The 12,808-nt window shown below is 41.9% G+C and overlaps 1 protein-coding gene across 6 annotated transcripts in view; it reads right to left on the bottom strand.

The window, feature by feature from the left end:
* Positions 1-12,808, bottom strand: part of LOC122876054 (aminopeptidase O (putative)) — a 75,992-nt gene that overhangs the window by 21,922 nt on the left and 41,262 nt on the right. The window lies entirely within an intron of this gene.

The raw sequence follows: 12,808 nt of genomic DNA, 5'->3' as shown, positions 1-12,808 counted from the left end.
TGCACAGCACGTACAATAATTTGCCAATCAACAAAGCCCATTTGGAAAACAAACAAGTCTATGTGGCTCATTTATGCTGTGTTAGTCAAGTGTGCTTGATACATTTTTGAGCATGTACTAGTATGTATGGACAGGACAGCTACAGTTTGTGCTCTACATGGCATTATGTGTACTTCCCCATTCCCCAATATTTAACCCAGTCTGCACCCAACCATGTGAATGCGTGTGTTTTTGAGTGTGTGTTTGATCAACTGCTGGTTGTTAAGATGGGTAGCCCTTAGTAGCTGCTCCCCCCCCCATCTTCCTTCCTGGCCTTCAAGTTCACAGTCTCAGGCCAATCAAAAAGCAGCGTGGGGTCACAGCGGGGTTGCAAGTCAGGGGTTAAGCTGAAAAAGCACACACAGTGGGCCCAGCAGTGGGGAATGACTACTTTCAACACTCTGTGGGGAAACAACCAGGCAAAGATACACACATGCACAGAGAAACACACATACATAAAGCATTTGTGCAAGTACACATGTGCGCACACTTTCAGCAGGCATGAGACATATACTCTTCATCAGATAGCAGAAGGTGGGGTGTTTGTTATGTAAAATTCTATATTCTATGTAAGGCAATTAACATGTTTTCTCTCCTACTCATCACAGCACTGACTCATACTCATTCACACATACGCACACCTCCGAAACAGGGGAAGTTTAATTAATCTCTGGCACTCTATGCTTTGACGCAAGCCACTAATCTAACTGTCTCCAGTGGATGCCTCCCTCGCCTCCCTCCTACCATTCCTCCTCCTCCCACAATCCGTTGTTCCATTCCCGATGGAGACACAAACAACTCCTCAAACACATGCACATTTCAGATAGGCTTCTTTTTTTATCCCAATTCCTCTGTAGGACAGTCCTTGTCACCTCTTGTGCTACTGTTGTTCTGGGGAGGTAGAGACAGGCTTGGGCCTACTCCTCATTGTGTTGCCAGCAGTGTCTTTTTCACCTGCCACCTTCACCGGAAGGGTATAACAAGCCCCTGTAGATCCAACTATGCCCTAACCAACCAGTAGGAGTCACTACCGGGGATTGAACGCAGGTTTCAGCTGTGACTGGCGAGTGGTTTGCCCCTGCACCACTAGTATGCCTTTGAAAGAGAGAGGCCTTTGAAACAGAACTGGAACAAAAGGACTGCTGTTTGTGTGCGAGAGAGAAAGATCTGTAGCATTTGTACTACAGTGACACATCCAAACAGCTGGACGTCAGCTTAAACAATGAGGGAGGTGAGGAGAAAGGGATGGTGGAGAAAAGAGGCATGCTGGAATCCTCCTCTAACAGTCAATGTAAAGGATAAGTCTAGTGATATTCTATATTTTTTCTTTTTATCAACAAAAAGCCAGCAGGTTCTCCTTTGTTATGATAGTCATCTTTCTCAGAGGGCCAGTGGAGCTTTTAGCTTTTTTTTTTTTACACAGTTAATGCCTTATTGCCTTATCGTTGACTATTGTGTTTTTTCAAGAGTTTTGTATTGTTAATTTGTATCCAATGTTTTACTTTAATCATTATCCAGTGGACATTGAAAAAAATGAAACCAACAATTGTTGTCCAAAAACTATTAAACTAAACTGTCCATGTTCATCATAATAAAATTACATTTCAGCCAGTGTGGCTCATTGATGTGTTTTTATTTTGAGTCGTTCCCACATACACCATCCTGTTGTTGTACATTCTCAATAAAGCAACTGCAAATAAAAAAAAGTCCCCAACACTTTTGTTTGACTAACATTTGCTAAAACAAATACAGTGCCAAGCTGTTTTAAGAAAATTACTGACCCTTTTTGAAAATAAAAGTATATACTTGTAAGCTGTTATTTTTTAAATATGAATGAATGGGCTTGGGACTGAGAGCCACAAACTGGCTGGGGAAGTCTGAGGATACTTGAGGATCTGAGGATATTGTGCAAGCTGAGAATTACTTTCTTTAAATATACACATTCATTGAGACTGACTGTTCATGAAAAGCGTCTCAATCCAAAATCATCACCATATTGGAATTAATTTAAGCCCTCATGGTCAACACACACACTAACACAATACATTCAGTTATCTCACAGATAACTACCTACTCCCTGAACACATAAGGGACAGAAGTATGAAATTTGACTAAGGCTGAAAATAGCAGAGCACCCAGGTTTCATACCCTCACGTCATTTGTTCTGGCGTGATCCTGAGAGGGTGAGAGCAGCCTATGGGTGGTGGTTAAATATTATCCCTGGGGGGACGACGACTAAAAAAACAACAGTGGCTACCAGCCACACTGCAGTTTCCTTTAAGGGGTTGTGGATAAATATTATCAATGGTGTGTGCTGCTCTTGATTATAATAATTACTAGGGTTAATAGGGCACAGAGACACACAAACAGACAAAACACGCACGTACTGAAGGGTCAAAAAACTTTTGTCAGCTCATGCAATTAAATGTAATGCAATTTTACCATGCCATTTTGTAGCGGTTAGGTTTCTAAATGTCAGCACACACTGAAGGAAAGCATGCGCACGCACACACACACACACACACACACACACACACACAGCAGCTAGGATTTGTCCATTCAAGCCAGGCTTAGCTGGATGACAACAATAATAGGGGTAAAACACAAACATGCACCGGTGATGACCATCAGTGTGGAGTGATAGCATCTACTGCTGTTGAAAGATACAGTGAGAAAGAGAGGTAGAGAGCCAGAGTGGGAGGACGAGAGATGGGAAGTAGCAGCAAGAGACAAGTAGGGAAGAGGAGACAGCAGAGAGCGGCTAACATAGCCAGAGCCATCAAGAATAAAGGTCATGTTTAGGTAGAGACTCTGAGTCATTTTGTGTGAGCTGTGTTAATGTTTTTGAAACATCTTTGTGTGTGTGTGTGTATGTGTGTGTGTGTGCGCAGTATGTATGTGTGTTGTCTCCTGTGTGAACTCCAGGCTGGCTGGGTTTAAGCAGTCTGAGCTGACAGAGGTATGTGGGATGGACTAAGCCCAAATATCTGTTGCACAGACAGACGTGCACACACAGCTGTGGAGTCATACACCGCTACAAAGAGCCACACACACACACACACACACACACACAAATGAAGAAAAAAGGAGGTAGAGAATGACAGAAGACACCACAGAAACAGGAGAGAGATGGAGTAAGAGAGAGCATCACAGGGAGACACCAACGGGAAAAACAGATGGAAAGAAATTCAAAACTTGTTGTTTACTTTGCAATAAAACCCCAGGAAGACAATCCTTCTTTTTCCTATGATAAGACCACATCCAGCTTAGCAACACATGATATCCCAGACTGGGGAGTGTGGAGCTGAAGCTGTCGCCTGCAGTATGGCTGTTGGCAACAACTGAACAGCTTTTATATGTGTCTGTTTGACTGTCTTAATACTAGATTACTATAGACTTTTGGAAAGTTTAAGACAGTGGTTTTATGTTGGCAGTGGCAGTGTGATTGATAAGTATACACAGCTTCATTGTTGCAATACAACATGTACATCATTATTATGACTTGTCTTTATGTCAATTTGCCTCTATTTTACAGCACTTTATTCCTTCTAACAGGCTGAAAATAAGCTCAAAAGAGATCAGAATTTTCAATGCCTCTGTAATTTTTGGTTAGAAGAACATTTCTCGAGCTGAAACAATTTAATTAATGGATTAGTGGAATCATGACAAAATTAATTGACAACTATTTTGATCGATTATTAGTCATTTTTTATTTTTTTAGCAAAAATGCCAAACATTCCCTTGATCCAGCTACTCAATTGTGAATATTTCCTGCTTTTCTTTGTCTTATTTGATATTAAACTGAGTATATTTGGACTAACCATATAGCATAAATATGACTGTGACCTCAAATGAGGAAAAGGCATCATAAGCCAGACCGCCTCTGTGAAGACAAGCACCCCCCAAACACACTGTCAGACATCTTAGACAATTTGGTTTCATGTGCAGGGATTTCTATCATCTTCAGCGTCTATGGGCCTAGTAGCATACAGCTGACATTACTTTGCTTGCATGCGTGTGTATCCGTGTGTGTGTGTGTGTGTGTGTGTTTTTGACACGGCTAATTGCGTCAGGGCTGTCTGAGAGCTCTGTCAGCTCCCCAGTCATTACCAGGAAAGACAGATGTTTTAGAACTCAGCACGCCGCATTCATACGTGCACACACAGAAACACAAACACAACATTACGTACTGTACCTATGAAAGCTATGAGGTGACGCCTAAATCAGGTTTTATGTGAAAGGCCTTGATTCGTTTCCCACCACTAAAAAGCCAGCTCCATTATACAGTCCAGCCCAATATTGAAAACAACTCTACACTAAATATCTGGCTAAAGTGTCACTAGGTTTAACACCGTGACCTCCACGCTTCAGTGCGTTTTTATAGCACCGCATTATACTGAATGTCTAAATTTGTGTTTGAATTGACTCCAAAATGAACAATGTGTATTTGTGTGAGTGACAAAGTGCTATGCTTGTTTTGTACGTATTGTGGCAGCCATATTCAGCAGGCTGTGTTCTCTCTCCCTCTCTGTCCCTGATGTGTTTTCCATGTGTGCTGGAAAGACAAACACAGCTGCACTTTAATGACACTCAAATGCTTCTGGGATTCAGAATGCATGTGTGTGTGTGTGTGTGTGTGTGTGTGTGTGTGTTGGGGGGGGGCGAGACCACTTTAGTGAAAAGCCTGTTGAAGCTACTCTTGCTCTGTAGAACTACCCCTCACTGTACCCCCAAAACTCACTATCGCAACTCTATAGCCTCAACTTGCTTGTGTGTCTTTGTGCGTGTGCGCGCATGTGAGCGTGCATGGGTGCGTTCCTCAGAGAGTCATAAAGCCCTGAGTGGTATTTGTCAACATTGTCAACCCTGACTGGTGATCCCCCCCAAAAAAAAACCCCACATGTACATATATATATATACACACACACACACACACACAACATACATACACACACGCAGACCGCAGGGAGTCCCCGGACGAGACGAGACAGGCTGTGAGCTTCAAATGACCCCAAAAACAGAACTGCTGCTGAGTGATAAATGAGACAAATACACACATTCACTCTCTCCCTCTCACTTTCTTTCTATCTTGCTCCCCCTCATTAAGACAACACAAATGGAGCCATCTCCTCTCTCTCCTCTCCTCCCATCTCTACACATAAATCTACCCATCTCTAACACTTGTGCTGCTGATAAATTATAATTTTCTTCTATGTCTTTTCTTTTTCACTAGCTTTTTACTACCTATCAAAAGGGAAAACAGTTTTCGCTCTCTATGTGCACAGATGTCAGGAACGTCGGATGCATAAAAACTTGAGTAATTGAGCGTAAAACAGCCTGATTTTCTATTATTTCTAGGATTTTGCAATGGAATTAAAATGGACCTGACAAAACTACAGCACCATGACATAAACATAAAACACAGTTCTGTCTGTCATGTCTACTTTTACAGACATTGTGTGGATTTTACTTTCAGTCAGTTTATACAGTAATATCCTGTCATACTACGGCATGAGTTTTACAGGGTAAACTCTGGAGTCATATATAGTGGAAGTATCACCAGTTACCAGTGCAATAAAGCATGTGGACACACAGCTGTGTATATGTTCTGTAGAAGTAATGTGCAGATTTACAGCTTATTACATCGGCTTTGTCACAAAACAAAGAGGTACAGACCCAAACATTTATTCAAATAGGCACAAGTGGACTGAAAAGTTTCATTGGCAGGTAATGCTGGATCAACAGCTTATTGATGCGACGTCAGTGCGAGAGAAGGGTGAATCAAACAAGCAGTTGTTCGCCACACTGATCCCTTGATTCCCACACAATGTGTTCCTCCTAGTCAGCACTTTTCACAACAGTTACTGAAGAAAATGACAAAGCCAGTAAGATAGTTTTATTGATCTGTTGTTTTACTCCAGATCTGTTGTCTCTTTACATGTCCTGGACTCGCCCTCTCTCCCTTTGTCCTCTGATTCTCTCTTCTTCTTTCACCATCTCGCACTCTCAGACTTAAAGGACCTTTCATCTAGTGTCCTCAAAGGAATGCAGTAATCTATTCTCTTGTAGCTACAGTACAGTATGTGTGTGCTTTTCTGTCCCTCTTGTCGGTCCATCTATTGATGTCAGTGTCACACATATAAAAAAGGTATGGCTCTCTGCTGCTGTCTTTCTCTTCTCCACCTACTACCTCTTCACAGCAATTCCTCAAGCTTGGGTCCTATTGCTAACACCAGGGAGAGTAAAATCTGCCAGTCTGTCCATTCCTCTTTCCATCTATATATCCATCCATTAATCTATCCATTCATTCTTTCATTTGTGGCTATTTATTAAGGCCTGGTTACTACTCATAGGGCTAGCTGGTAAACTACGCTGTTGCTAATGGCACAATGAGTTCATACAGTTTATTCAAAAGACATAGTATCATCAAATCCTGCCTCATAACTCTCTGCAAAACATTCCTCTTTTGTGGAGCAGTTTATACTTCAACAGAGGAGGTTAAATAAAATGGTGCCACACAGCTAATAAGCTATGATACCTTCCTCCATTTTGGGCTCTCTGTTCCCTCAAAGGTCTGCACTGTGCATATTTACTGATTGCAGTGATTCTGTTGGAATTAATTGATTTTGCAGCAAATTTAGCAGTGACCAGTTCAAGTTCATGGTGGCAGCAGACTGAGTGGAGCGCCATACATACCAACCTCCACCTCCTCACCCTATGCCCAAGGGAGAGTCCAGACACTGTGTTAAGGAATTTCAGCCTCTTGTGTCCTTGTGTCTCATATCCTTTCAGTCACTATGCAAAGCTCATGATCATAGGTGAGGGTTGAAAAGTAGATTTGAGAACTGCACCCTCAAGTTTATTTCCCTCTTCACCATGTTCATCTTTTACAATATGTGCGTGGCTTTGGTTACTGCATAAATCCACCTGTTTATCTGGAAATCCATTACTTGTGAACAACACCTCAGCCTTCAGCCTCACAACATGAAGTCTCTATCATTGGAACAAACACCACCAAAGCAGCCCAGACGGATCTCACAATACGGGTAGAAATGAGCCCATAGAACCAATGCGTCGCTCTTTCCTTGACCTCTCACTTGAAACCAGTCTGCCATGGAAGTCCCTAATCAGGAGCTTGATGCTTCAGACAACACAGCTCTCAGTGTGATGGGTGCACACAAACCCTCTATCACGATACAGTGAAGATTCGACGAGGTAAGGAGTACAGCATAAACATGAATTGGAACCATAAAAGTGAACCATATAGCCACACATAAACTCCCTGTCCCTTTTATTAAAGGAAGTCCACAGAGCCAGTCATACTACACTTTAAATATTTCATTAAAGCAATAGGATGGATTATTTTGCATGAGTTCTGTATGTGTTGCCATATGTACGAGTTTTGCTCAACCTTTGCTTTGCTTTCATTTAAAGACAATTAAGGAGTTGTGGCTCACAGTAGTGGACTCTTAGCTGATCCCCAGTTGGTCTGATAATTGAGAAACACACACACATGCACACACACTTTTCTTCCGACCATTTCCCATCGTGATGTGATGAAGTCTGGCCGGATACAGCCATTTCCCTGAATGTTCCCATCTCTCCTCCGGCATACTCCCTCATCTCTGATTCATTGCCAATAAATCACAGAGAGAAACAGAGAGAGGGAGACAGACCAAGTAAGAAAAAGTGTAAGAGTGAAAGAGTAGGGGAGAGGGAAGAGGAGATGGTAGTATAAACCAGGAGACAGTGCACTGGAGATGAGAGAACAGATATGAAGGAAAACCAGATGTGTGATGTGTCCTCGTCAACACTGCTCAGGGGTGGAGTTCGTATTGCCAAATATGGCTGAGTGTACTTTAAAGCAGTGACGTCTTATCAAAGAAAACAACAACACAGATGCCATAAAAACACCATTACTAAGCGGATATGCTTTATTTCATGGGTAGTGGTCAAACTCACAACAAACAAACAAACAACAAACAAAAAGAGAGGAAGAGGTAGATTGCAAAAGGAAAACAGACAAGACTGTTAGGTCATTAACAAATCAGCACAGATTGAAATAATTTTCACATTCTCCTGCCTTTTTTCCCATCCTCCACTTACAGAAGCCTATTATGGCAGAGTAATGTACTGTATGCCACCTGCAAACCCCACCCAACTGAATCATGCCCTCCCTGCTGTTTACCCTGCCACAGGGGCTCCAGTTACCACTACTACCTCCCCTGCTGAACCATCAACATTGCACCTAAGCACAACACAAAGGACTTCAGTCACCACTCAAACTCAGTTCATTCCTCTGTGGGTTTACATTATCTCCTAAAATACAACTTGGTATCTGTGTCCTTGTGGCATACCTGTGCTGCTATAGGAGCAAAATCCTCTGTGTTATTTTAACTCAGAGGCAGTTTGACAGAAGTAGAGTTAAATGTTCCCTGTTCGAGTCCGGCCAGGGACCTTTGTTTCATGTTGTTCCCTATCTGTCTCTCAACTAATTTCTTTTCATCTCTCTACTATTGGCTCATAATAAAGGCATAAAATTCCCTAAGAAATACTTAGGAAAATAATTATAAGCCAACATTAAAATCAAAGTCCACTTACTAGCATTTTCCAGCGCTTTAAACTGCATGTCATGGACTTCCTCAACTGAACAAGTTGTCCCCTTGAATCCCCTTACCACATAAGGCCACATGTTATCATATATATATATCGCGTGATAACTGAGCTATATCCATGACAACTGAGAACACTTGATCCGCTGAGGAAGCTCTGGAAAAAGCTAGTTAAGTGGATCTTGAGTTGATTATCAATGTAAAGATTCTCTGTCATTCAGGTCATGGTTTAGAAGTGCAAAGTTAAAGACTTCTTTGGTTCAGAACAGAAGAAGCCTTTTGGATGAGAGAACGCCTTCAAGAATTGAAAGCAAGTCCAGTTGCCTTTGACTTGGCACTTCTAGATAGACCCTGAGTCTAGACAACTCAATCTCCAAACTGTCTTTTCTAAATGCTTAAAATTGACCTACAGTATGTAGCACTGGAATGACTAGCCTTTGTCGCACAACATATAATTTTCACTTTTAACTACTAGATATTGTAAAGTTGCCTCCTGATCTGATAAATCTGAAGTAAATTGAACCCTGTCTCTTTCAACAGATGACACTGTACAGTTTAAGGAGCAGTTTGAATACAGGCTGTTCCTCTAAACCTGTTGTTGCTGTTGTCTGTTGGTTTCCTCAGCCACAAACCTGGTGGTACATGTTTTCACAGTAACCCATACCATCGACCAGGAAGGTGAAGATTGCCATGTGGGTGCAAATGAGGTGACAGAGTGACACTGAGATGGAGGCTGACTCATCGTCCACCTATTCTGCTGCATCTGTGAAGTTATTGTGGCACATAGAAAGATGTCCCTGCTCTGAAACACATTATGCTCTGAGCCTGTGCCTCCCTGCACAATCTGTGCAGACATTTAGTGTTTATAATCATATGTTGCTGTTTTAGCCTGTAAAAATTACAAAGGTTGAAATCATTAGGTGTGGATCAAACAATCAAGATACCAAAAAGGAATAATACAGGATATAAATCAGGAATAATAAATCATATTTTCGGGGATTCATAATTATGATCTCAGTATCCACTAAAATAACCCTGATTAGTTTGGTGGACATAATAATTGTGTAGCCTTAGATTTAGAGAGGTGAGCACTGTAAAGTAAATAATGTGGTGCAGAACAATTTCTGCAGGAATGACAAGAATTCAGGATTACATCATTTCCCGGACTTGTTTATCCAGGGGAAGAGCTATGTAAACACTTTCTATATACAGAGCCTCATCACATCTCCACCAAAGGCACTAGGATATGTCATACTGCATCAAATATATTGTCTTCTAGTGCAGAAATGTAAAATAGAACTACACTAATCTTAAGTATGGAGGTCATTTATTTACCCCAGTAACATTAATAACTTTAAACAACTTTATACCAGGTATAAATATAATTTTAATTTTGACCATTGTATGTGTAAGAGTTAAAATAATTTTATTTTAGAATTTCTGCATCTGTCAGCCATTAAAACCATTCTGCAGGGAAGTTGTTCCATGATCCCTGAGAGTATTGAACAGGTTTTAGGAAAGGTTTAGGTATGTTATGATACCAATTGATCATCTTTGAGGCATTTTACCATGGAGTTCAGTTGATCAATATAAGACCCAGATCAATTACAACTTACAAACAGCATCTTTAAAGAGCAGAGGAGCACGTCGTTCCCAGGAAAGTTGGCCATGGTCTCCCGCTATTCACAGTTCTTTTCCCCTACAGGGTTTCCTGTCCTGATCAGCAGGGGCAGACGGACCCTCTCATTACGCAGACCGCAGATGAAAATGAGAGCAAAATGAGGCCCATTACCGCGCGGGCGTGACTAATATCCCCCTACAGACTTCTCCACACACACTGGACACACGCACGCTCATCTCACGCACACGCTCAAGTTACCCGTATACACAAAAAAGTCTGACGCACACACTGAGATGCTTGTGAATCAATAACATAACAGAAACAAAGACGAGGGGAAGTTGGTAATAAACTTTGGCTCTATTAAATTGACCAGATCTTGGGCTGCTCTGTGGGGGGTGTCTGGCTCTTTCCACTGAGTGCATCTAAAGTTTGAGTGTGTGTGTATATTAGTGTGTGTGTTAGTCCCTAATCATCCATGATGTCATTAGCGCTAAATGCGACCCTGGCTCAGCCTAATTCCTTCCCACTAAAAGTCCAACCTTCTCTATTCCCTCCCTCGCCATCTCTTTCCTCTCTTCCTAACTGCTCTTACATCATCTGACCAGTCCTATAATATTTCATCTCTCGTGTGCTTCTCTCATCTCTTCAAATATCCACTCTGCTCTTCATTTCCTCAAATGCCTGCAATAGATTCATTACCTCACTGGAATTCATAATCATCAACTTGTAACCCACTACTAGTCTCACTCTTGCCTCAATCCTTAGCTCCTAAAATCCCGTCTTACCCATTTCTGTTCTCTGTTGCTCTACTTCTCTACCTTTTCTTCATCCTCTCTTTCTCTTGCCATACAGTCATTCCATCACCTATTTATTCTCTTTTCTGAAGAATCCTCTGCTCTTCCCTTTCCCTTTGTATTTTTCCACCCAAGTGCATCATTTTGTTGCTTGAATACATGTTTCCATTCCAATTTCAATTGATCTAAAAGATAACCACAGGGGATACATAATGCCCAGCGGTGGCGTCAAGTGTTGTTTTTCATATTTCACTCTCACTGCTCTATGCTCCAGTTGTAACTTCATCTCTGATTCATCCCAACTTTTTCTTCCTTTTCTTCCTTCCTGTCTCCTGTGTTTTAACCACCTTCCCTCCTCCTTTGCCGATCAGGTCTGTTGGATGATTTATAGCCTTGCAACAGGCTGGTAGACGCAGGGAAGAGAAAGGGAGGAGCGGTAAATGAAGAGAGGAGGGGTTGAGTAGAAATTGGGCTGTTTGGTGTTTGAAGTACATGAAGGAGTAATATAAATACACCTGATCCATCCATGGGACACTCTCTGTACACAGAAACAAAGGAAGGGGAGGGAGACGTAGAGGAAGAGAGAGGAGAGAGCTGGGCCACAGGGGGAGAGAGGTGGATGGCAAGGGGGGAGGGGTCACTTCATGTTTCCTTTCAGGATGGCTTTTATGGTGTAGCTTCAAACGCTGACCTCCCACACCCCCGCCCCTACATCCCCCCTCTCCCTCTCTCCATCCATCCGTCCATTCGTCCCTCCCTCCTCTTTCTCACTATTGTGTATGGGCAAGTGGACAGTAATTGGCTATTCTTTCATGAGGCTGATTTCAGCACTCTCTGCCCCCCACAGGAAGAGGCCCTCTTTGCTGCCCCTTAGAAGTAAGTGTATTTGTGCGTATGTGTGTGTGCATTGTAAATATGCCAGACGGTAGGTATCAGGTGGTTGAAGGGGGTTGAAGGGGGCTGCACTGGCTACGGACTCTACAGGCATTTCATTCACTGTATGCTCCAAATTACAAACACAGGAATTGGAGGTAATCTAATCCAGAAAAATCATGTTCCAACACAAGATTTTATGAAATACTCTCTGGATTTCAGGTACAGCTTAAACATTTATACCTTTGTTTATGAATAAAGCTTACATTACATCTGTTGAAAACTGCAGTACAAAGTGTTGAAGGGAAATTCAAAGCCCTAAAAAGTCACTGGATGTATACAATATTCTTGGCAATGAATGAGTGTTTTATTTTTCCTTCCAAAATTTTATTCAAAGACACCCAACGGCACTTACCTAACTTATTCATACCATAAAATGTACTGTACAAAAGAATGAGAGGCTTTGCAAATGTTTCCTACAGTCTACACTATTTGAGCATATTGAGAGTGATATATAAAAGCTGCTCTAGTCTCTCTAATGACTTCTGGCCCTCTGTGGCTTATAGATCAGTGTGGCTTCATTAATGATACAGGCGTGTGTGCAAGTGTGTGTGTTTCTGTGTATCAATTAGTGCGTGGAGGGGATTAGCCATCCCTAGAGAGTCCTAATTAACACTACACACAGGCAAAACCATCTTTGTTGGATATTTTTGTGGAATTTTTCAGCATTTTATTTGGTAGTAAACAGTGTGAATTGAAAGGAAGTATGGGAAGAGAAAGAGGGATGCAACAAAGGTTCAAAGCCAGATTCAAACCCAGAATGTTGAGGCTAAATGGCTCCCACCCCCTCACCACCCACACAGAAACAT

The sequence above is a fragment of the Siniperca chuatsi genome, linkage group LG5 (assembly GCF_020085105.1).
Source record: "Siniperca chuatsi isolate FFG_IHB_CAS linkage group LG5, ASM2008510v1, whole genome shotgun sequence".
NCBI classification, from domain to species: Eukaryota; Metazoa; Chordata; class Actinopteri; order Centrarchiformes; family Sinipercidae; genus Siniperca; species Siniperca chuatsi.
This window is presented reverse-complemented; position numbering and strand designations above follow the sequence as displayed.